The 22,246-nt window shown below is 40.0% G+C and overlaps 1 protein-coding gene across 1 annotated transcript in view; it reads left to right on the forward strand.

The window, feature by feature from the left end:
• Nucleotides 1-22,246, forward strand: part of LOC122814282 — a 572,950-nt gene that overhangs the window by 543,545 nt on the left and 7,159 nt on the right. The window lies entirely within an intron of this gene.

Below are 22,246 nucleotides of genomic sequence, written 5' to 3' on the forward strand. Positions count from 1 at the left end.
TATAACATAGATTTATGAAATCACAAAGTACAAAGAAGGGATGCAAAAGATACACAATATCTGCATAGTAAAACTGCAAAATAAGGAATACAAAAGATACAAAAAATATGCAGTGCAAATATAAAGAAATAAGTTAAAAAAATCTACATGGAAAATACATCTAAACCAGTATATGTAATTTAGCAAGAAAAAAAAAAATATATAAAAAAAAAATATATATATATATATTTTTTTTTTTTTTTTTTTTTTTTTTCATAAGCATGTTCAAAGGGCAGGTGTTCGGGGGAAAGCAAGTTAGGTTTGCATATGTAAGACTGGAGCAAATATAATCAACATATTCTGAATAGTAGCAGAGAGGTGAAATTTAAGAAATAAGAGGGGAGATGAAAGTTAGTGAGGGTTGTGACAAGGGCAGGATTGTGAGTTCAGGAAATAGATTTTAACTTCATTTTTAAAGGAGCAGCTACTATTAATGGTATGGATGTTAGGAGGAAGCTTATTCCAAGCTAGGGATACTGAGTTTCTGTACAGGAGTTTGCCAATATTTCTGTTTGGTTTATAGATATCTAGATGGTGCTGATCAGAGCTACAGAGTGAGTGAGCTGGGATGTAAAGGAATACTATGGAAGAAAGGGAGGGACAGACAGAGGGTTTGCTAAATAAGAAGTATGTAAACTGTAGCTGAGAGAGAAGAAGGAGGTAGGGTAATTCAAGACAGTGAAGTTGTTTTAGGGCCAGGCAGTGATGTGATTTATATGGCTGATTGGAAGTGAATCTGGCTACATTGTTATAAGTTTGCGTGGGTTTGGTTAGTAGGGATGACTGGAGTTGAGTTAAGATAGGTGAGGCATAGAGTAGGTATGGAAGAAGGAAGGATTGTGCTAGGGTTGGTTTGGAGCTGGGAGCAAGGAATTTCTTATTTCTATAGAGAAGACCTAGTTTCTGGTTATTTTTTTTTAATACAGTGTTGAATATGGATGTCGAATTTGAGCTGGTCATCGGTTATAGTACCTAGTAGCTTGGTGTGTGGTTCAGGTTTGATAAGGGTGTTACTGAGAGAAGAAATAGTGAATGCAGATTTGTGGTGGGAGAGGGACTTGGGGAGAAATAGTAGGAGCTTAGTCTTTTTGGGGTTAAGTATAAGCTGGTGGTCAGTTAGCCATTTTTCTAAAGATGAGAAGGCAGTTTGAATTAGGGTCAGAAGGTTAGATATATTGTCAGAGGTAAAGATGAGAGTTGAGTCGTCAGCATATTGTATGAGTGTAGAAGTAGTACAGGAGGAGTGCACTGTAGGTTATTAGTGAAGATACTGAAGAGGACAGGACCAAGCATAGAGCCTTGAGGAATGCCAGTCTGGATAGGCAGGAAAGTTGAACAGGTGGATTGCCATATGGCAGACTAGAGCCTGTTTGAGAGATAACTTAACTTAATATATATATATATATATATATATCAAAACAACAAAGAAAACCATAAATATCATAAAAAGAGAAATAAATAAAAAAGAGAAGACAAGGGGTGGGGTGAGAGAAAAAAATGAGAACACTACTAACTTCATATGTGACACACAAAGCTTAGTACAATTATTCCACTCTATCCTGTTGCATTTGATTTTAAACGTTACCACCTCCAAGCAACTTTATTACTTTGAAGACTACCCAGTTCATAACAGATGCACACTATACTACAGATTGTAGCCAGCAATCATTCATGTGCGCGTATATTGCACATATGCATGTTCCAATTAGACTGATTACACTTCACAGCAAGCCATTCATGGAAGAGGTGTAGAGGTCTGAAGTTAACTTGCAATAATGATGAAAACCTAACAGTATTGTATATTTGGGAAGTGTGGGTTTGGAACCCACAACTGCTGAATACTGCACTTTTATTTTGTCCTACAGACTAATGCACACATACTTTCCCTTTTACACTTTAGAGATGCATGTTCACTGTTATTTGAGAATATGGAACTGTTGCTTTGTGCTACAGACTAAGGCATGCCGACTTTCTTTGACAGTTGAGATATGCATGCTCAATTTTATGCAACAGTATTACATACCAATGAAGATGTCTAACTTTTGAAGCTACAGTAACAGTACTTTTCTGATGCATACATACCACATGCTTCTCGCATCCTTGCCAGGGGACCTAACATCGGAGGCACAGTCCATAGCAGCTTTGGAAAAAACAAAGCAGAATGCCTTTATGAATCCCAGTTTTGACTATAATCAGCTTGAAATCTTACAGTTAGTCAATGCAATTTATACTTACAGATCTGGGGAGTGCTCCTTGCTTGTCATTCCCTGATCAATTGATCAAGAGTAACCCTCTTCCTCCTACGGAGATCATTATGATGATGATGGCATTGCTTACTGGTATGGGGGATACTTGTAGCACTGGTCAAAGATGTGGCCAAACTACTCCAGGCTTCAGAGTTGTACTAACATCCTGAATAGTCCATCTGTAACAGCCATGACCCATGTTCCTTAACTAGGAGTCCAACAAACACTTTGGATGCCTGAACACCCTAACACTGAGCTCAGAAGTGCACACCCTCCCCAGGAACACCAGCCATGCCTACTAAAGAACAAGCCCAATGTATAATGAACATTTCCCACCAATTATACTTTATATATAATGTTTTGCTGCCAACTACACACATTGTGATTACTGAGAGTGCACACTGTCTGGATTTTGCAACATTTGAAAATGTTGTGCACTGCTTAGCATCACGCAAACCGATGCACCCTACCGTACTGTGTTTGCATGATGGCAAGCTCTGTGCAACAGTGACAGTTCATGCAATTTGCATGGTTATTTGATTTACAAGCACATGTATAACTCTGTTACTCAAATGGTATAGCAAAAATATACTTGCATGAACATAGTACACAATATAACCACAGTTAAATTTTTCATAACACATGCACAATACATAGATAAATAAAACAGGTAAATAACTAAGACAATATTAGCGTCCCAGGCCTCATACATATAAATATTAATATCAACTATACTATGTCAAGTGTAATAAGTGAGATGTACAATGTGACGAGGGGGCAACATTTAAAAATGTATGAAACTTGCTGATGTTAAGTTGTCAATCTCGCCTTCATTCTTCCTGGATGGGTTCGGAGCCGATCCTCGGCTCCGACTCGGCACTTGCTAAGCTCAAGAGTCACTTTTACCAGCTCGAGGCAGCCCCATATCCCATGATGCAAGGCGGTAATTACCCAGATCTCCTTTGCCGCTTCGCTAATGAGGTCATCCTTTTTACCAGCTCCTGGTAAGTGATTTTTCATTGCTATTTGTAAAAGAATTAGGTATCCCAATGCCCATATATTTTATTCTTTATAGTTTTTTTTAGTAAACCTTACTCATTTAGCTCCATACCCATTTCCCTTTAGTCCCCTTTTTCATAGTTTTCTGTGTTTGGGCCTTTGGCCTTACCCACCCTCACAGTTCCTGTCAGGTTTTTCCTTAGGTGTGTGTGGGTGTTGTGTCTCACTATTCTAATTTTTAATTTTTAATTTTTAATAATTAGTGTCTTTTGGTCTGATTGGTGTGTGTGTGTGTGTGTATTAGGACTCTGACATGTCCAAAGATACTAGGGTCTCAGGTTTCAAGAAGTGTGACACGTGCTGTCAGAAGATGTCTCTGACAGATGGTCACACTTCTTGTATTTATTGCCTGGGACCCCTACACCTGCAGGACTCCTGTGCTATCTGTCATTCTTTCAGCCAGAGAGTCCTGCAAGAACGTAGAAATAAGTTGATCCTCAGGGGTCTTCTTATGCCTGAGAGCTCCCCGGCTAAGGTCGGTTCCGGGAAGCCCTCTAAGCCTCCCAAGACCCAGACTTCGGTGTCCAAGTCTGTGGTCTTGGCTCTGACTCCACCGGAGTCGACATCAGCTCCGTCTGGAGCCGATCCTTCCTTGTTGGAAGCTTTAGTACCGGCGCCGTTCAGTGCCGATACCCTGGCTTCGGCACCTGTGTCGGCTCCGGCTGGAGCCGACACCCTAGGGTCGAAGCATGTCTCAGCTCTGGCTGGAGCTGAGATATCTTTGCCTCTGCTCAGAGCTGACAAGTTGTTGGCTCCGCCTGGAGCTGAACGTTCTTCGGCTCCGATGGCTCCGTCAAAAAAGAGGTCTAGATCTCCTTCTTTGGAATCTATACACTCGGCTCCAGCCTCCCCCTTGCTTTCAGAGCGGAGCCATCGGAGCCGATCATCGAGGTCTTCCAGGCTCTCAGACCATGACTTAGAGAGAGTGGTCAGTAGGCTATTAAAATCACAGGCACTAGCCCAGATGCTCCATAGCCCATCTCAACAGATGTCCGCTATTCTACACCCTCCTGAAATTCCTCCTTCGACTCTCCTACAGAGTTCGGAGCCGGAAATTATTGGTACCGTGACTGTTGCTGCTTCGGAGCCGATACCACACCTTTCGGCTCCATCGTCCTCGACTCCTATCTCCTCCTTGCGATCTTCCTTGGAGGGATCCAGGCATCAGGCTTCCCTGGTCGGCTCCGAGGGGGCGAGTGGCATCGGACCCTTGTCCGACCCCATTCTCCCTCTCGGAGCTTCGGCCTTGGTGAGCTCGGCCCAGACATCTGCTTCAGAGCCTTCCCTTTCGGTGGGACCAGGGATCCCTGTTTCTTCGCGGGATCTCGGCCTCCTGGGAGGGGAGCCTTCGAGGTGATGAGGAGTGTGCTAGCCCCGGAGTTTAGTCAGCAGTCGGTTCCTTTAGCTCCTCCCTCTATAGTGCCTGTAGATGCCTCTTCCCGCTCTCTTGCTCCCAGACCCAGAGATCCATCGCCCCAGGTCTCCCCATTTGGGAAGAACTTCCTCTTCCGAGGTTTCTCTTGATCCTTCAGGTGAACCCCTGCGTAAGAGGACCTGCAAGAGGAAGCACTTAGACTCCCCTGAGTCTACAACATCAGATACCGATTTAGATGAGTCGGAGGGGTCCCCAAGATCTCCCTCTGAGGATGTCTCCTTTTCAGACATCCTTGAACTCCTGAAACAGAGGGGGAACTGGCCCTCCATTAATCCCTCTGAGGATGAATCGGTATACCTGGAGGCTTTTGGATCTCGACCCTCCACCTCCTGGGTGTCTCTGCCTTTCGACCCCCTCATGGAAGTCATAGCTCAAAAGGCGTGGGCATCTCCTGATTCAATGGAACCAGTCCCCAGGAGACCTTCAAAGTTTATTACGGCCCCCGCTGAAAAGCAGTTTCTTACTAAGGGTGTCCCAGTTGATGCCATGGTGGTGGCGGCCGCCACCAAAAAGGAACTTGCAGATCCTTCCGTGCCAGTCCATCCTCCTAACAAGGAATCTAGGTGCATGGACAGGTATGGCAAGCGGATGTTTTCCTCAGCGACCTTTGCTATGCGTTCGCTGAATTATTTATGTCAGTTCACCAGACTTCAGAGAGACATCCTCAAAGAATTGGGTGAAGTAGTACAGGATCCGTCAGCAGCAGAGGCTCAAGAAAAGATTGCCTCTCAGCTGGGAATCCTTAATTCCATAACCAACTCCTCCATGCGGCTCATTTCTTATGCAGCTGATGGGGCCAGTAGAGCTGCAGGCACAGGAGTGGCTCTCAGACGTCAGTCCTGGATGCGGCTCTGTAATTTTGCAGACCCCTTTAAGGCATCCTTCACAAACTCTCCCTTTGATGGGACAACATTGTTTGGCCCTCAAGTGAAGGACACTTTGACCAGGTGCGAGCAAGACGGCAAGACTCTTTCTGCCGTAGGAGTCCGTTTCTCCACCCCTTCTAGACCTTACCCCAAAGGTCAGAAGGGAGGGAAAATGTGGTTCCGAAAATCTCAGGGAGTCACGCCTGATGCACGTGGTCAATTTACCCCCAGAGGCAGAGGGGGTAATAACAATAGATGCCACCCTAGGGGCAGAGGTGGTCCGCAGAACCAGGGCAGCAGAGAGCCTCTCTCTGACAAGCCCTTCCAGCATCCCTGAGGTGTTGCCCGACTGTCCACCCTTGGAGGCAGTCGGGGGGAGATTGTCGCTGTACCCAGAAGCCTGGTTTTCCCTCTCTCAAGACAAATGGGTACAGTCGATCATATCCGAGGGTTACAAGATTCCTTTGAGGAAAGCCCTTCCTCAAAAGGTTCCCTTCCAGACGCTCCACCCGGTCTAAGGGAAATTGCAAAACTAGAGGTTTCAAAGCTTCAAAGGGCCATCCAGCCAGTACCAACAGATCATTTAGGGTCCGGAATCTACTCAAGGTTCTTTTTGGTCCCCAAAAAGACGGGAGACTGGAGACCAATATTAGACCTCAGCAGGCTCAACAAGTCTGCCATAAAGACAAGATTTCGGATGGTCACACTTCAATCGATTTTGCCTTTTCTGGGCAAAGACAACTGGATGTGCTCCATAGACCTTCAGGATGCGTACTATCACATAAAAATCCACAGACGCTCCAGAAGTTTTCTCCGCTTTCAGCTGGGGACCAGTCATTTTCAATTCAGAGCCCTGCCCTTTGGTCTCACTATAGCCCCCAGAGTGTTCACCAAATGCATGGCAGTGGTCACGGCTCACCTGAGACGTCAAGGATTCCAGGTGTTTCCGTATCTCGATGACTGGCTCCTCTCAGCCACCACCAGGCATCAACTTCTCCAAGCCAGAGATTACACTCTACGTCTCTCTGGTCAGTTAGGAATTTCAGTCAACTTCGAAAAGTCTTCCTTATCGCCCTGCCAATCTATTACCTTTATAGGCGCAAATCTAGACACTACTCGGATGTCAGCAAACCTAACAAGTCAGAGAATCCTAGATATCCACAACCACGTTCGGATCATCCTATCCAGCAAAAGGGTACAAGCCAGGTTGGTCCTGAAAGTGTTGGGCCTCATGGCAGCTGCCATCACAATTCTTCCTCTAGCCTGTTTTTACATGCGTCTCCTACAATGGATGTTGTTCACCCAATGGTCCTTCCAGCAGCTTCCCATGCGTCACAAGATCCTGGTGACACAAACCTGCAAGAACCATCTATCCTGGTGGACTTCCTCTCCTCTAGTCCATCAGGGCAGACCATTTGTTCCCCCGGCCCCGGTAGCCACGGTCACTTCGGATGCCTCCCTGATCGGGCATTATCAGGGCAGGATGGTTCATGGCACGTGGCAACTGTTCGAATACCACCTGCACATAAATGTCCTAGAGATGAGAGCAGTGCTTTTAACGTTGCAAGCCCTCAACGACTTTCTTCCTTTAGGGACTATTGCAGTTCACACGGACAACATGTCCTTTGTGTGGTACATCAACAAGCAGGGTGGAACCAAGTCCTACCCCTTGTGTCGAGAAGCTCTCAGACTTTGGCAATGGGCAATCTCCTCTCATCGGTTTCTGGTAGCAATGCATATCCCCGGGAAAACCAACATAGTAGCAGACAGATTGAGCAGAGCTATACTCATGCCTCATGAGTGGTCTCTCAACCAATCCATAGTGGAGGAGATTTTTCAGAAGTGGGGCCGCCCATGCTGCGATCTTTTTGCTACACCTCAAAACAGCAAATGCCCAGACTTCTTCTTTCTCTCTTCCCACTTCCGGGCCATCCCCCCAGAGACGCTCTTACCTAAGATTGGCCCCGGGGACTCCTTTATGCCTTTCCTCCCTTTCCTTTGATACCACAAGTACTCCAGAAAGCTACTGTCTTGAGAGCCAAAATGATTTTCATTGCCCCTTACTGGCCTCGATAAATTTGGTTCCTGTTCCTTCATCGCCATCTTTTGGTGCAGCCTTGGCATCTGGACCCAGTTCCAGATCTTCTGACCCACCAGTCGGGTCAACTGCACCGGTCCGTTCCTTCCCTCAACCTCACAGCTTGGTTGCTCCACTTCCTTCCTTAGCCAGGCTTCCTATGATCTCTAACCCCGTTAGAGATATTATAGTAGCTTCTCTTAAGTCCTCTACCAGGAGGATTTACTCTAGCAAGTGGAAACGCTTCTCCTTTTGGGCAAAATCTAAGAGTATAGACCCCTTTACTGCCCCTATTCAGTCGGTTTTGGATTTTCTAGCGGAAATTTTTCACTCAGGTTCTTCGTCTTCCACAGTCAAAGTTCAGTTGGCAGCAATCTCGAATTTCCATGTCGGGTTTGCAGACCACAACATTATGTCCCACAAACTTTGTAAAGCCTTTCTCAAAGGAGTGTTCCTTCTTAAACCCCCTGTTAGAGATCCTCCACCACAGTGGGACCTAAATTTAGTGCTGACATCCTTGATACTTCCCCCTTTCGAACCAGCTGCTTCATGTTCACTAAAGTTTCTTTCTTGGAAGACACTTTTTCTAGTCACTATTACCTCGGCTAGAAGAGTGTCTGAACTTCATGCCCTCTATGTTCGTCCCCCTTATTTGGTCTTCCACAAGGACAGGGTATCCTTGAGAACCAATCCATCCTTTTTGCCCAAGGTTGCTTCTAAGACAAATTTAAACCAATCCATTGATCTCCCTGTATTTTTTCCAAATTATTCTAATAGGGCGGAACAAAAATTGCATTACCTAGATGTTCATCGCCAACTCAGATATTACTTGGACAGAACAAAGCAATTTAGGAAGTCTGATCAGCTCTTCCTTTCTTATGCTAAAAATAAAAAAGGTCTCCCTGTTTCTAAAGTGACCTTATCCAGATGGCTATCTTCCACCATTTCTGACATTTATCAGCTTAGGGGCAAACAGCTGAACTCAAAACCTAAAGCTCATTCCACAAGAGGTCTAGCCACTTCTACAGCTTTTCAGGCTAGGCTACCCTTAGATACTATTTGTGCAGCAGCCACTTGGGCCACTCCTCATACCTTCATTTCTCATTACAAATTGGATTTGGCCTCCAGGGACAGGGTAAGCTTTGGTTCCACTGTTCTCAAGAGTCTGTTCCATTGAGCCACCCAGGATAGAGGTGCTAGGGACGCGGTCCCATCCAGCAAGAATGAAGGTGAGATTGATAACTTAACATTTAGAAGTTATGTACCTACCATAACGTTCCATGTTAGTTGTCTTCTCTCACCTTCTTTCTTAAGGCCCCTCCCTCCTGTCCCCTAGCCTGGACAGACCTTGATCTCCTTTCTCTGGAAGATTCTTCTTCCTTGGACACCAGATAGTTCTTGTCCTTGATTACCTGGTTTCCCTTACAGCCTTTTTAGGTTAGTGTTTCTCTTTCCTTAGTGGAAAGTTTTTATAGGCAGTTTTTCCTCTAGATACCAAACGAGATCTGGGTAATTACCGCCTTGCATCATGGGATATGGGGTTGCCTCGAGCTGGTAAAAGTGACTCTCGAGCTTAGCAAGTGCCGAGTCGGAGCCGAGGATTGGCTCCGAACCCATCCAGCAAGAAAGAAGGCGAGAGAAGACAACTAACATGGAACGTTATGGTAGGTACATAACTTCTAATTTTCAAACCCTGAACCATCTGGACACTAGCCCTACACTTACAGCTGTTGCCACAAGAAGGCTGTGAAAACACTTGTCTGTATTGCAAATCATTTCTATTATCTACAATGTCACAACAGTAAACAAAAGTTTGCACACCATGTACTAGAACACTGGACCATCTGCACTGTAGATGAACACCTAACACCTACTGTCACAGGAATAGATAGATGACTTAGCTTAGTATTCATTGTTAACTTGCCATTGTTAACTGCAGCATAACATTGCTTAGCATGTTTGCGTGATGCCTAGTTGTATTAATTGAATGCATCTGGTTTCTATTTTTGTCTGTCTGGGCCATGTTTGCTACATGGGTGGTCCAGTCACACAAACAAGATAAGCATAAACAAACCTGTTTACATTATGCGGTACATTGAACAAAAATAGGGACAAAAATTAGAGTAAGAAATCTGGACAAAGCCACAAATAATGGAGGGACACAGGCCCAAAAATAGGGGCATTTTTAAATATTGTTCTGTCAAACTTAGAAAGTAGGTAGAATAACAGGTTTTGTATTAGCATGTGTTTTCTGAAGGGTATGAAGTCTGATATTCCAATGTCTGTCATTATTTTCTGACTTAAACTTACTAGGAAATACTATCGCATTCACATAGGTTTTGTTCCTAGCAACAGTGGTACAAGCTAAGAAACCTTGCTTGCATGCAGTGCACCTCATTAATATGCATGGTGCAATGACACACCTAGAGAAAATGTGCATACGTGGTAACACTCACTGTAGGCTCTGTGCGAACACTACATGGAGTTTATTGAATCCTGGGGAAAATTTGTGTTAGCATGCATTTTCTGAAGGGCGTGATTAAAGTCTGAAAATGAAATGTATATCATTATTTAATGATTGTTTTCATAATGATAGGGATGAGACAAAGGCTGAAAAATAGGGACAGATTTAAATATTGCTTAATAAACTTAGGATTTGTTATAATGCATTTTCTTAACCGTGTGATTAAATCTGAACCTGAAATATATGCCATTATTTAATGACTGTCTTCACAATAATAGTATTGGTGGAACATAGGCCAAAAATGGGGACAGTTTTTAAATACTGTTCTTATAAAGTTAGAAAGCTACAGCCTGCTATAATTCAAAGATTTTGTTACCATACATTTTCTGATAGATGGGACATGTCTGTCATTAATTAGTAAGTTTGGTCATCAGTGCTTTGCCATAAAACTGCAAATGTTATGAGAACTAGACAAAAAAATGAGACAAAATTCTGGACATCCTGCAGAAATCTGGACAGCTTAGAGATATAGTAGGCTAACTGGACTGGTGGATGTGTCACATTAAAATGTAATGCAAATCAGTGTAGTCGTTTGGCTTATTGGCTTAATGTTTTTTTTTTGTTACATAATTTCACCAGCAAAGCTCTGCAAGTATGGCAAGGTACAGTGGCCAAAAAACATGTAAATCCAAAATAAAAATAAGCCAGCACTCAACAATGTTGTAGTCATTTAACCACCAATATTTTATTTAATGTTTCCTTCCTATCCATAAGATGATGAAAGATGGTTTTGGCAACAACTGCCTTCATCAGTGTTATAAATTCACATTCCTATAGTGCATTTTAAATAACACAAGCCCAATAATCATTGGCTAACTGCAAATGTTCATTTAAACCAGGTGTGAATAATCACATAATCTAATAATCCATGCTTTCTCTTTCTTATTTCAAATATCATGCCACCAAGCTTTAATGACTCTATTGTACCCTATCTTATCAATAATAATAAATGTAAATTTAGCAGTAGAATGTTTTAAAGTGTGTTTAAATAATGCATTGGACAGACATCTGTTCCTTACATCACTCATATGTTCTGAAATTCTGGTCCCGAATGGACATGATATCTGTCCAATATGTTGTTGTTGTGTCTTTCGGCTTTTCCTGGTTAGGGGTCACCACATCGGAACTCCGGTCCGCTAATGCTTGGCAGTAGATTTTTACATACCGAGTTGCCAGCCCTGACGCACAACCTTCAATGAAGGTACGCCCATTCACGCATGTCTCCACACAGAAGACGCTCTAGCTGAGAATCGAACAGGACAACATCTTACTGTGAGGAGACAACGCTACTGCAGCACCACCACCGCAGTGATATCTGTCCAATATAACATGCAGAATAAGTACATGTGGTGAGATAAATGACCCAGTCAGAGCAACAATTACCAAAAATATAAATATCAAAAACATTTGAAATATTTATTTGTAGTAAATTGTTTAGCCTTGACTATAAATTTACACATTGAGCAATGTTCACATGGTTGACATCCGAACACCCCCACCTAAAGTAGTTTGTTGTTCTTCAAGTACATAAACTTTCTTTTTGTAATGATTAAATATATAACCCAGAGTTTTTCATCTCTTTTCTCTCATACCATAGCTGGAAAGTGGAATAACCTCCCCCAGAATATATTTTCAGTGCCATCTATTTCACTGTTCAAAAAATCACTTAAGGCACACCTCTTGAATTCCTGGCTCTGTCCTTGCATCACATAAACACTTTCCTGCTCTCCTCCAATCCTTCCTACCTTCCTCTCTTCTCTACTTATTTGTTTTTGTATTTCAGTACTAAACTTCTCAAATACTGCCATGCAGGGCCTACTATGTGTAAATTAACCTTGCTTGGAACAACCCATTGTAAATATATTATCTCTTGTGTGAAGTATCTATTGATTGTACAATGAGCACTGCACATATTGTTTAATGTGAATTTTCTAATTTTACATTCCTTTAACTCTTTTTCAACACTTACATGCTCTTTAGTCAATCTGAGAAAATGTTCCTGAAATGAATCATGTTTTTCAAAAGCTTTTGCTTCTTCACTTAGTTTAAAAACTTTTGAAATCAATCTAGTTATACTGCATTCATAGAAAGAGGTCAAAATATTTACAAATGCCATTGATGATGTGTGTTGAGCTTCACCCCATTCTTTTAACAAGATATCATCACACTGTTTAACTAAAGGCTGTAAACATATATGTAATCCTCGTGGGTTAAGTCCTTGGCTTTATATGCCTTAAATAATCTAAAATGCCATATATTAGGTCACAAATCTTTCATGGCTGTTGTTAACTTAACAAATATAGTGGCACATTATGCAGATGTATCACTAACTACCTCATTCAAAAATGGCCTAGTATCAGAAGTTTCAACAAAAACCTGAATATCATATTTGTTGGCTGCTAATCCTTTCAGCAATTCACCCAAATCCATTATGAATTTCTAAATAGAACTGAAACACTTAACTAAACAAACAGAAATATAACTAATTAGATCAGAGTTTCTATGCAAATTATCGGCAATTATTAAAAGTTGCTTACAGATGCTTCAATATTAAACCATTCATCATAAAAAGATTATTGTCAACATTAAATTCACACTGATGTATTGATTTAAGCAGTAATACAAAAAGCTTTTACAATAAAGTGTTGATTAAAGAGTACCCAAAATTTAAAGTTACAAAACAGTCATGGGCACATTAATCAACAATGTGACAGGCATATCCAACTTCGTATGGTTAGAATAATGCTATGACCACTGACATATATGCACTCTGTAAGAACATTCCATATTCATGTTATTTGCAAATTAATAAATGAAAGTCACTAGGCACCAGTCAGTTCTTCTATAAATGATAGAAACTCCCCACTAACTCCTGTTTCATTATGATTAGCAAACTTTTTGCATAGCAACCCGAAAACGATCAGAATGGCAACCCAACAACCTCATTCAACAGCAGTTTCTGAAGATTCCTCTAATTCTGCCAAAACCCAATGGCCACAAAATGAACCACGAATGGGCTGAATGGTGTAAAATTCAACATTTTAATGAATCCAAATGAACTCATCTCTTAATAGCAGTACTGGATTGATGTAAACAACACATACAGCCTTGGCCAACAGTGAAGAAACTAAATACACCAGCAAAGCTCTGCAAGTACAGCAAGGTGCAGTGACCAAAATACATGTAAACCATGTAAATCCAAAATCAAAATAAGCCAGCATTCAACAAGGTCGTAATCATTTAACCACCAATATTTAATTTAATATGTTTCCTTCCCACATGAACATTTGTAGTTAGCCAATAATTATTGGGCTTGTGTTATTTAAAATGCATTGCAGTGGTATGAATTCATAACACTAATGAAGACATTTGTTGCCAAAACTGGTCTGTTTGTCATCATCTTATGGATGACAAGGAAACATATTAAATACAATGTTGGTGGTTGAATGACTACGACCTTATTGAATGCTGGCTCATTTAGATTTTACTTAATTACCTATTTGGAGAAATAGCTGGTGAAGAATGCACTTGTATATCATCACAAATCTTTCATGGCTGTTGTTAATGCTTGTCATAATCTTATGGATGACAAGGAAACATATTAAATAAAATGTTGGTGGTTGAATGACTATGAACTTGTTGAATGCTGGCTCATTTTGATTTTACATAATTACCTATTTGGAGAAACAGTTGGTGAAGATTGCACTTTTATGTCATCACAGATCTTTCATGGCTGTTGTTAACTTAACAAATATATTGGCACATTAAGGAGGTTGAATGACTGACCTTGTTGAATGCTGGCTTATTTTGATTTTGGATTTACATGGTTTACATGTATTTTGGTCACTGCACCTTGCTGTACTTGCAGAGCTTTGCTGGTGTATTTAGTTTCTTCACTGTTGGCCAAGGTTGTATGTGTTGTTTACATCAATCCAGTACTGCTATTAAGAGATGAGTTTGTGCTGGAGGGATAGATTCCTGTCCCAGAGACTTCCCATACTCTGGAACAGGCTACACATCTATGTCAAGCAAAGTTCTTCATTAGCACTCTTCAAGAAGAATCTTGATGAGGGGATGGGAAATAGGAAATACACCCCAGGGATCACGTCTGTGTCTCTGCTTGACAGTGGCACAGGAAAATAACTTTCTTGGGTGGCGTAAGCCAGGGAACCTTGTTGACTAGGCTTACGTAGGCTTTGCGGTCGATAGCCTAGTACCTACATACCTATGATTCTATGACAATGATTAAAAAGAGATTAAGAATTATAGACTTTTTTACTTCATAAAAATGTATATTGAATTACATTCTCTTATTCTGTCAATGTCTCAAGTTAACACAATACAAATATTTTAAGTGTCCCTGAATGTTCCCCATATGAATTTTATTTCTGGATTTGTTTACTTATAAGTATATACAGACTAGTATCTGGATATTAATTGCTGTGTTATGTATAGGACTGGTGGTGGAGTGGTGTGTCAAATTAATATATAATACATGAATGCAGTTGTCTTTGCATATAAACAAATTGCCTTTTTTGGAGAAATAGGCAGTAAATTGCACTTATTAAATAGTTGTAATAGTTATTATTATAATATTGCCTCTTTACTTCAGAAAAATGTATATTAATTCACATTCTCTTATTCTGATGAGGACTTAAGTTAACAGTACTGATATTAAGTGTCCCTGTCTTGGTTATTTCTGGATTTGTCCCTGATGCTGATTGGAAGTGGTAAATGATTTATAAGGAATGCCTTAGAGGCATATTTCTGTGGGGTATCCTCCTGCCATTGCTGCCAATACTGGTTATTATGTATTTGTTGTTGCTATAAAGGAGAGCTAGAGACTTTGTTGGCTGTTTATTATTTATTTATTTATTTATTTATTTATATTTGTTGACAGGGAGTGTCCGACTGGACGTAGGTCCATTTTCAGCGGAGGCCCTGGGAGAAAAGCTCCACAGTTAAAATAAACACAGTATATGGGATGGAGATAGATATGTAAGAATTCTTAATTCACCAAGGCTGTTTTTATCTCCTAGTTGAATATTATTTTTACTCATTGGACTTGGACTTTCAATGAATGCTTTGCTGTTTAATGAGTTCTTAATTTATTAAGGCTATTTTATCTGTTAGTTGATGGACTTTTAATTAATGCTACTACTCTTTTATGGGAGGTACTGTTTTATTAAAGCAATTACTATTATTAGTTGAATGAATGAATGAAGGAAGGAATGCTCTTTATTTAAGGAGTTTTATGATTGTTTAGCTTGGTAGCAAAATCATTGCATTTTGGTTTGCTGCAATGTACATTAATTATTTTCCATTTGCACTGGTTGCTTCCTGGATGCAATTTGTACTGAAGAGTTTTTCCTTTGATGACTTGTTGTACTTGTACATATTTTGGTGGATCATAAGGAGGGAAGACAGTGAATTCAGAATAATGTGATACCACAAATTTTCTTCATATGGAAGGAAAGACTTTAACGGAATTCAATGCATGCATAACATACTGATGCTCATTTCATTCACTGCTCAGTTATTAATAAAGTACATCAGAGAAATTGCAAGTGTACAGATACTAGCTTCACATATGGTTCTGTTTTTGTGCTAAAATACCTTGAATACTTTTATTGCCCGAAAATGTGAACACTCAAACCTGAATTTATTGTTGACACAGCAAAGTAATTTTTTCTTACCATTTAGTTTTCCATGCTTAAATAGTATCGCACTCTCATAACTTTGAAATTTTCTATCCACTTGTGCAGAACGTGTTTGAATTGGGTCAAGGAAGTACTTTATTCTACATGGATTGGAAGCCTGTTTGAGAACAGTGGAAACTCTTGTGAGTTGTCTCTGTCTCCCAACATGTTTGATTGCTAGAAAGGTTAAAATCCTTACATTCACAATCACCCATCCAGTCATCTAGCCGGATTTTAAAGGTGGCTAAGGAGATGCATCATTTGATATATAAGAGGAATCAATTCCAAAGACAAGAGATGCAGTTGGTTAGAAAATTTCTCACTTCAGCAGGTGCTGTTAATCTTGTGATGAAGGTTCAGATTTCTGGAGTTGATCTTCGTTAGAAGGTGACATCTGCAAAGGTAAAGCAAACTGAAGAGAACCAGGTGGGAGACACAACAAAACAACATATTTGTAAGGGTACAGCCGTATTCCTGCCATACAATGTGATCATTCCCATCTGCTGTACATTTTGCCTTGCCAACTGTGAAGAATGGTAGAAGCAAATCTTACTTTTCATCTTATGAAATGTGCTTCAGGAGAATAACATCAAGGTGCTCTCAAAGTCACTAATAAAAAAAGTAAAAGGCAGGTGCCCAAAAACAGACTGGTAATCAACACCAAACGAACACCAAGGATCCTCAGGCACCAACTCTTTAATGGGAACAAGCACGAATAAATAATACATTTCACCAAACACAGCAAAAAATTAACGTTCTCTTGAAATCCCGTTTTTGTCACCAACTTCATCAGATTACAATTGATTAACCATCAAAACCATGAATTTATAGGGCTGCCTTTAAACTGTCATCCAATAGTATTGATGTAGGTAAAATGTTGAAGTACACGTTGTATTTAAATACATTCAAAGAAACAGTAATAGATGTATAGGAATGTATAAATAGGTATGAAGTATAAATTAAGTATTTAAAACCTAACCACATTTAAATATAATATATTAAATATATAAAATGATCATTTTATTTCAAGATTTCAAGAAAACGTTAATCTTTTGCTGTGCTTGGTGTACTGTATTATTTATTCGTGCTTGTTCCCATTAAAGAGTTTGTGCCTGAGGATCCTTGGTGTTCGTTTGGTGTTGATTACCAGTCTGCTATCAAAGTCAGACAGGATCCAGCCCTGGACTAAGGTCAGAAACAGTTTTTCTGCCAAGCTGTTTAGACATATAATACAGGTATTTATGGCCTCTAACAAGTACTCCATCAGTTGACAACCTTCCTCCTCAGTTCCTAAAAATTGCTGCTAATTCTATTGCTTACCCTATCGCCATATTAGTAAATAGATCCATCAAGGAAAATTTTGTACCTGACATCTGTAAGAAATTTTATGCCATGCCCTTACACCAAGGTGGTAGCTCAACTGGCCCTTCAAATTTCAGGCCAATTGTCATTCTATCTCCCCTGTCAGAATTCTATAAAATGCATTCATAAACAGCTCTTTGATCACCTTCTGCTAGAAAATCTCCTTACCCCTACACAGCATGGGTCTCACCCAAAACATAGTGCAGCTACTGCTCTGACATCCTTCACAAACTCTGTCTCTAATTCTCGTGATAAAAATAAGTTAGTCTCCTGTCTGTTTCTGGATCTCACAAAAGCCTTCAACACTGTTTCCCACAGACTACTTCTATTCAAACTAACTACCTTTAATGTCACAAACTCTGTGCTTTCTTGGATCTCCAGCTACATCTCCAATAGATTCCAAGCAGCTAAATGGCAATCTAATTTTACTCCCTTCTTACCTGTACAAATAAGGGTACCCCAAGGTTCATTCTTGGACCCATATTTCTTAATATCTTTATTAATGATCTCCACTCTTTCTCTCCACTCTGTTCAGTTATACAATATGCTGCTGATTCTACAATCATTTCCTGCTCTGACAAAATCTCCCATCTTCACACCAACATCCAATAGTCTCTGCAGTCAATCAAAAAATGGCTAACTTCCAACTAACTTCTACTTAACCCTTAGAAAACTAAACTTCTCCTATTCCTTCCTAAATCTCTCCAACATCCTAAAGCTACCTTTAGTATCTCCTCCCTAAAAAACATTGTCCTCCCTGTTGAACCTCATACAAAGCTTTTGGGAGTTTATTATTGATAACCAGCTAAAGTTCAATCTGCATACTCAGTAGTGTATTAAAAAGACTCATAAAAATTAGGCCTTCTATACAGGTATAAGCATCTCCTCACAAATGCTTGTAGGATCTCCCTTGTACAAGCTTTCCTACTCCCCACCCTACTCTATGCAGCCCCTATTCTTACACACCTCCAGTCCAAGCTTATATCTAAATTGGAACTCACCTATAATAAAATTGCAAGATTTGCCTTCAGTCACCCCCTACCAGTCTCACCATTGCATAGCCTTGAAAAACCTACAGTGGCTGGAATTTCAACATCAAATCCTACTAAACCTCAGCTTTTCATGACTCATTCTGTCTTATATGAACCTTCCTCCTGCCCCTCTCTCTTTCTTCCCTCATCCATCCTTACACTCCCAACCAAGCCCTCCGTAGCTCTCAACAGCATTTTCTAGAAGTATATGTGCCAAACAAAAATACTGGCAAACTCCTCTATGGCTACTCAGTGACAAATTCCTGGAATAAACTGTCACCTAGTGTTAGATCAATACCAAATCCTAACTCTAAAGAAACAGCTCTAAAGGATACCATTCATAATTTATGGTCATGCTTATGCAATCACCCTACTTAACCCCATCTTCCCCTCCTCTCGTAGTCCTCTAATTCTCTTGCAGCAACCATCTCTGCTCCTTCTCTTACAAATCTACTAACAGATAGTTCTGTCACAATCTACAGCACTGTAGACTTGTATAGTGATCTGTGCCTTGGGATCATCTTCTGTATATAGTGTACATTTATAATTTATCTGTTGACTTTATTTTGCTTGCATGCGACCAATTTTAGTTATCTTCTTAGTACTGTATGTAACTTTTGAACTCTAATATGTTTTAAGACATTGTACATGTTCTAGCAAGTTTTTGTTTCTCTGACTGTTTTGTCATGTTGTTTACTATATATGTTTACATATATTGTTGACTCTAAATGCTTTTTTTACTCTGTCATTTGATTACTTATGGCTCATGTACTACTTGGAGCTTTTCTCCTCAGGCCTCTGCTGGAAAAGGGCTGCTGTCCAGTTGGACTAACCTGGTTAACAAATGTCAAATAAATAAATAAATGTATACCAATGGCCAAATTGTTTGGTTTGCTGAAGAAGTCATAATGATTTGGATGGCTCTCCTAATGAAATGTTGACACTTACAATACTGAGTACTGACAAGCTGATAAAAAAGACCAAATTTCTGGAGAAAGGTGAATCTCGAAAATTGCTTTCCTCCTTTAAACTTTTTTTTTTTAATGGGGTAAGCCTCTCCATCCCCAGAACTTGTATATACCAACTTCATGATCGCGATACTAAGGAATGTTCTGGGAAATGGCCATCTCAGACTTCATATATGTAAATCCATTCTTTTGACCATTCACTCTTCATGTTTTGAGACTCTCTCTAGTGGTTCCTGACACTTCAGATGGTTATTGATATAGGTAGTGCACAATTTACCAAACATATGAGGGCCCATGTATTAATGTTTAATTTCTAAGCTTACATAGGTTGAAGACCAAGTCATGGATGCTAGTGTCAGTGGAAATGGGCAGGAGGCTGGAATCCTCTTCCTCACAGTGGAGAAACTGGATGGTTTCCTACATTATTTTTGTAATGCATTCCAAGATAGCATATTCCTTTAAGCAGATGGGTAAGTGGTACAGCTGGATGAAGACAATGCTGGTGCTTTGCCATATGTGCCATTTTTTAGTGAGGGAATTTCATATTAACATTGATGGAAAACACCCCTGTTTGCTCCTGGGCAATCTGTGATGTAGTGTTTCTTGTGGTTGATGCCTCCCATTTGAGTGCATACATAGTGCAGCAGCAGGTGTTAGTCTAAAAGAATCAGGTATATGGTAGTCATACATCTATCCAGCAGCCCATAGCCAGCCTTTAGTGTGACTGCCAAAGCATGATCATTGCACTCTTCCTTGTTTTTAAGGAAGCAGCAGCAGCACCAGTAAGTTCTACATTTTACTGCCTCTTGCAGTAATAGAACTATCCATCTGTACTAAAAGAAGAACTCTTTTTTTCTGACATTGCAGTATGAGAGATGTCATATGTCATCTGTGGTATGCTGTTGTCAGCCTTAGATATTTTAGATGGCAATCCTCGGATGTTGCACAGGCAGGATATATGTGGGTTGCAGGGACTGTTTTGTGTAAATATGAATATATGTGCATGCTTGTAGAGTATTACAACAGTAAAAAGTTATTTTTCACATTGTCATTTGCACAGTAGACATGTTTGTTGAAAATTATTGGCTGTATGGAATCCCAGCTGTGTTGCTGAATTCTTTCTGCAAGCCACTGAATATATGTTGGTCTGCTCCATCTGAAGGCAACACTGTCTTGTAGAATGAGACACAGCAAAATAATGTGGTGGGCTTCCATTTCCAAAACAGGTTTTTTTGTAGAGGTAAGTTTGATACACTATGCACAGCAATGTACCTTATGTTTTGCATATTATTCATAACCGGGAAATAAATCAGATCATGTATTTGTTTGCATGCATCATGTGATAGTTTTGTATGGTGTGTGTGTGTGTGTGTGTGTGTGTGTGTGTGTGTGTGTGTGTGTGTGTGTGTGTGTGTGTGTGTGTGTGTGTGTGTGTGTGTGTGTGTGTGTGTGTGTGTGTGTGTGTGTGTGTGTGTGTGTGTGTGTGTGTGTGTCTGTGTCTGTGTGTGTAAGATACAAACCATACCTCTTAACCAGGTAGTATACTTACCTTTACTGCAGAAGTCTATGGGTTCTCCTCCCAGAATATGTAGTTGAATTGCTGATACAGTACTGTGTTGTACTTTTAAAGGCAGTGGATGCTGCAACCTGAAAACATCCTCCTTTGGTTGAGATACCTAGTAACTATGAACCTGTTATCAGTTGCCATCCATTCCCTATTGAAATATCACTAGCTATCATTTTTTTAATGTAACATAAGCAATTTATTCTTCAAGGGCAACAGGCACTTAACTTGTAGATGAAACAATGAAATCTAAAGTTGTTTACTAGCAGCAACCTCTTTATTAGTTACGGATCTCTTTAATGTGGAATTATTTAGATGACTTTTGCTTCTGCAGAGATTGTGCATATTTACCGATACTGGTGGACTGTAGAAGTTTGAGTAGACTTTTATGATGGAAGTGCTCTGAATTGGGCAGTTTTGTTATTATTGGTTCATGCATTTTGTTTCATTGCTTACTGGAAAAATGGTCAAAACAATAACTTTAAAATGCACTCTAACAAGTGTGCTATATTATACCAGGAATATCATTTAATATAGTCAGGAAGGTGATTCAAAGAACACATGTATGTTTCATGTGCAAGGGGCCTATGATTTGAAAATAGCCCAAAGGTAATCTTTAGCCACCACTGGCCAGATGCATTTTCTTTGAATGTGGATTTCAATGCTGTTTCAATGAATGTGAGTTTCAAGGGCAGAGAAGTTTTAATGCTAAATCTATTTTCATTAGGAGACTGTATTGCTTTGTTTTGCAGATGTCTGTTAGTGTTTGTGCATTAAAATGTAAAATAAAAATTTTAAATGAAATTCAAATAATCATTGTAGAAGTAAAGCAGTATGCACATTACAGTGTTTATTGTAAATGGGACAAAATAACCAAGTAATGGGACATTGGAATTGCTGCAGGGGGACTCTGTGGCCATATTTTGGTTGTCTGTTCTTCAGTTTGCATTTGAAACTTGGTATTCCACAATTCCATTGGAGTGGGTGGGGTTGTATAATTATATATGCAAATTTTATGTTAATCGACAAACAGATTTGTACCTATTTTTCATGGGCCTTTGTCCAGATTTTTTATGTTTCCAGGTTGAGAGGTATGGGGGGGGGGGTTACCTGTGGTGCTTTGCTTATGAGGAATTTCTAGCTTATCATGCTAGAAATTCTCCTTAGATAGAGAGATAGATAGATAGATAGATAGATAGATAGATAGATAGATAGATAGAAGACAGAATAGATAGATGGATAGCTAGATATAGCTAGATATATAAATTGATAGAGATATAAACTAACTACTGTTCTCATACAGTATCTCTAGTTACTAAAATATAGGAAAATATATTTTGCGCTGGGGTTCATTGAATATAGTAGTAACACCAAAC

This window comes from Protopterus annectens, chromosome 10.part0 (assembly GCF_019279795.1).
Source record: "Protopterus annectens isolate FY-2018-M chromosome 10.part0, PAN1.0, whole genome shotgun sequence".
Taxonomy (NCBI): Eukaryota; Metazoa; Chordata; order Ceratodontiformes; family Protopteridae; genus Protopterus; species Protopterus annectens.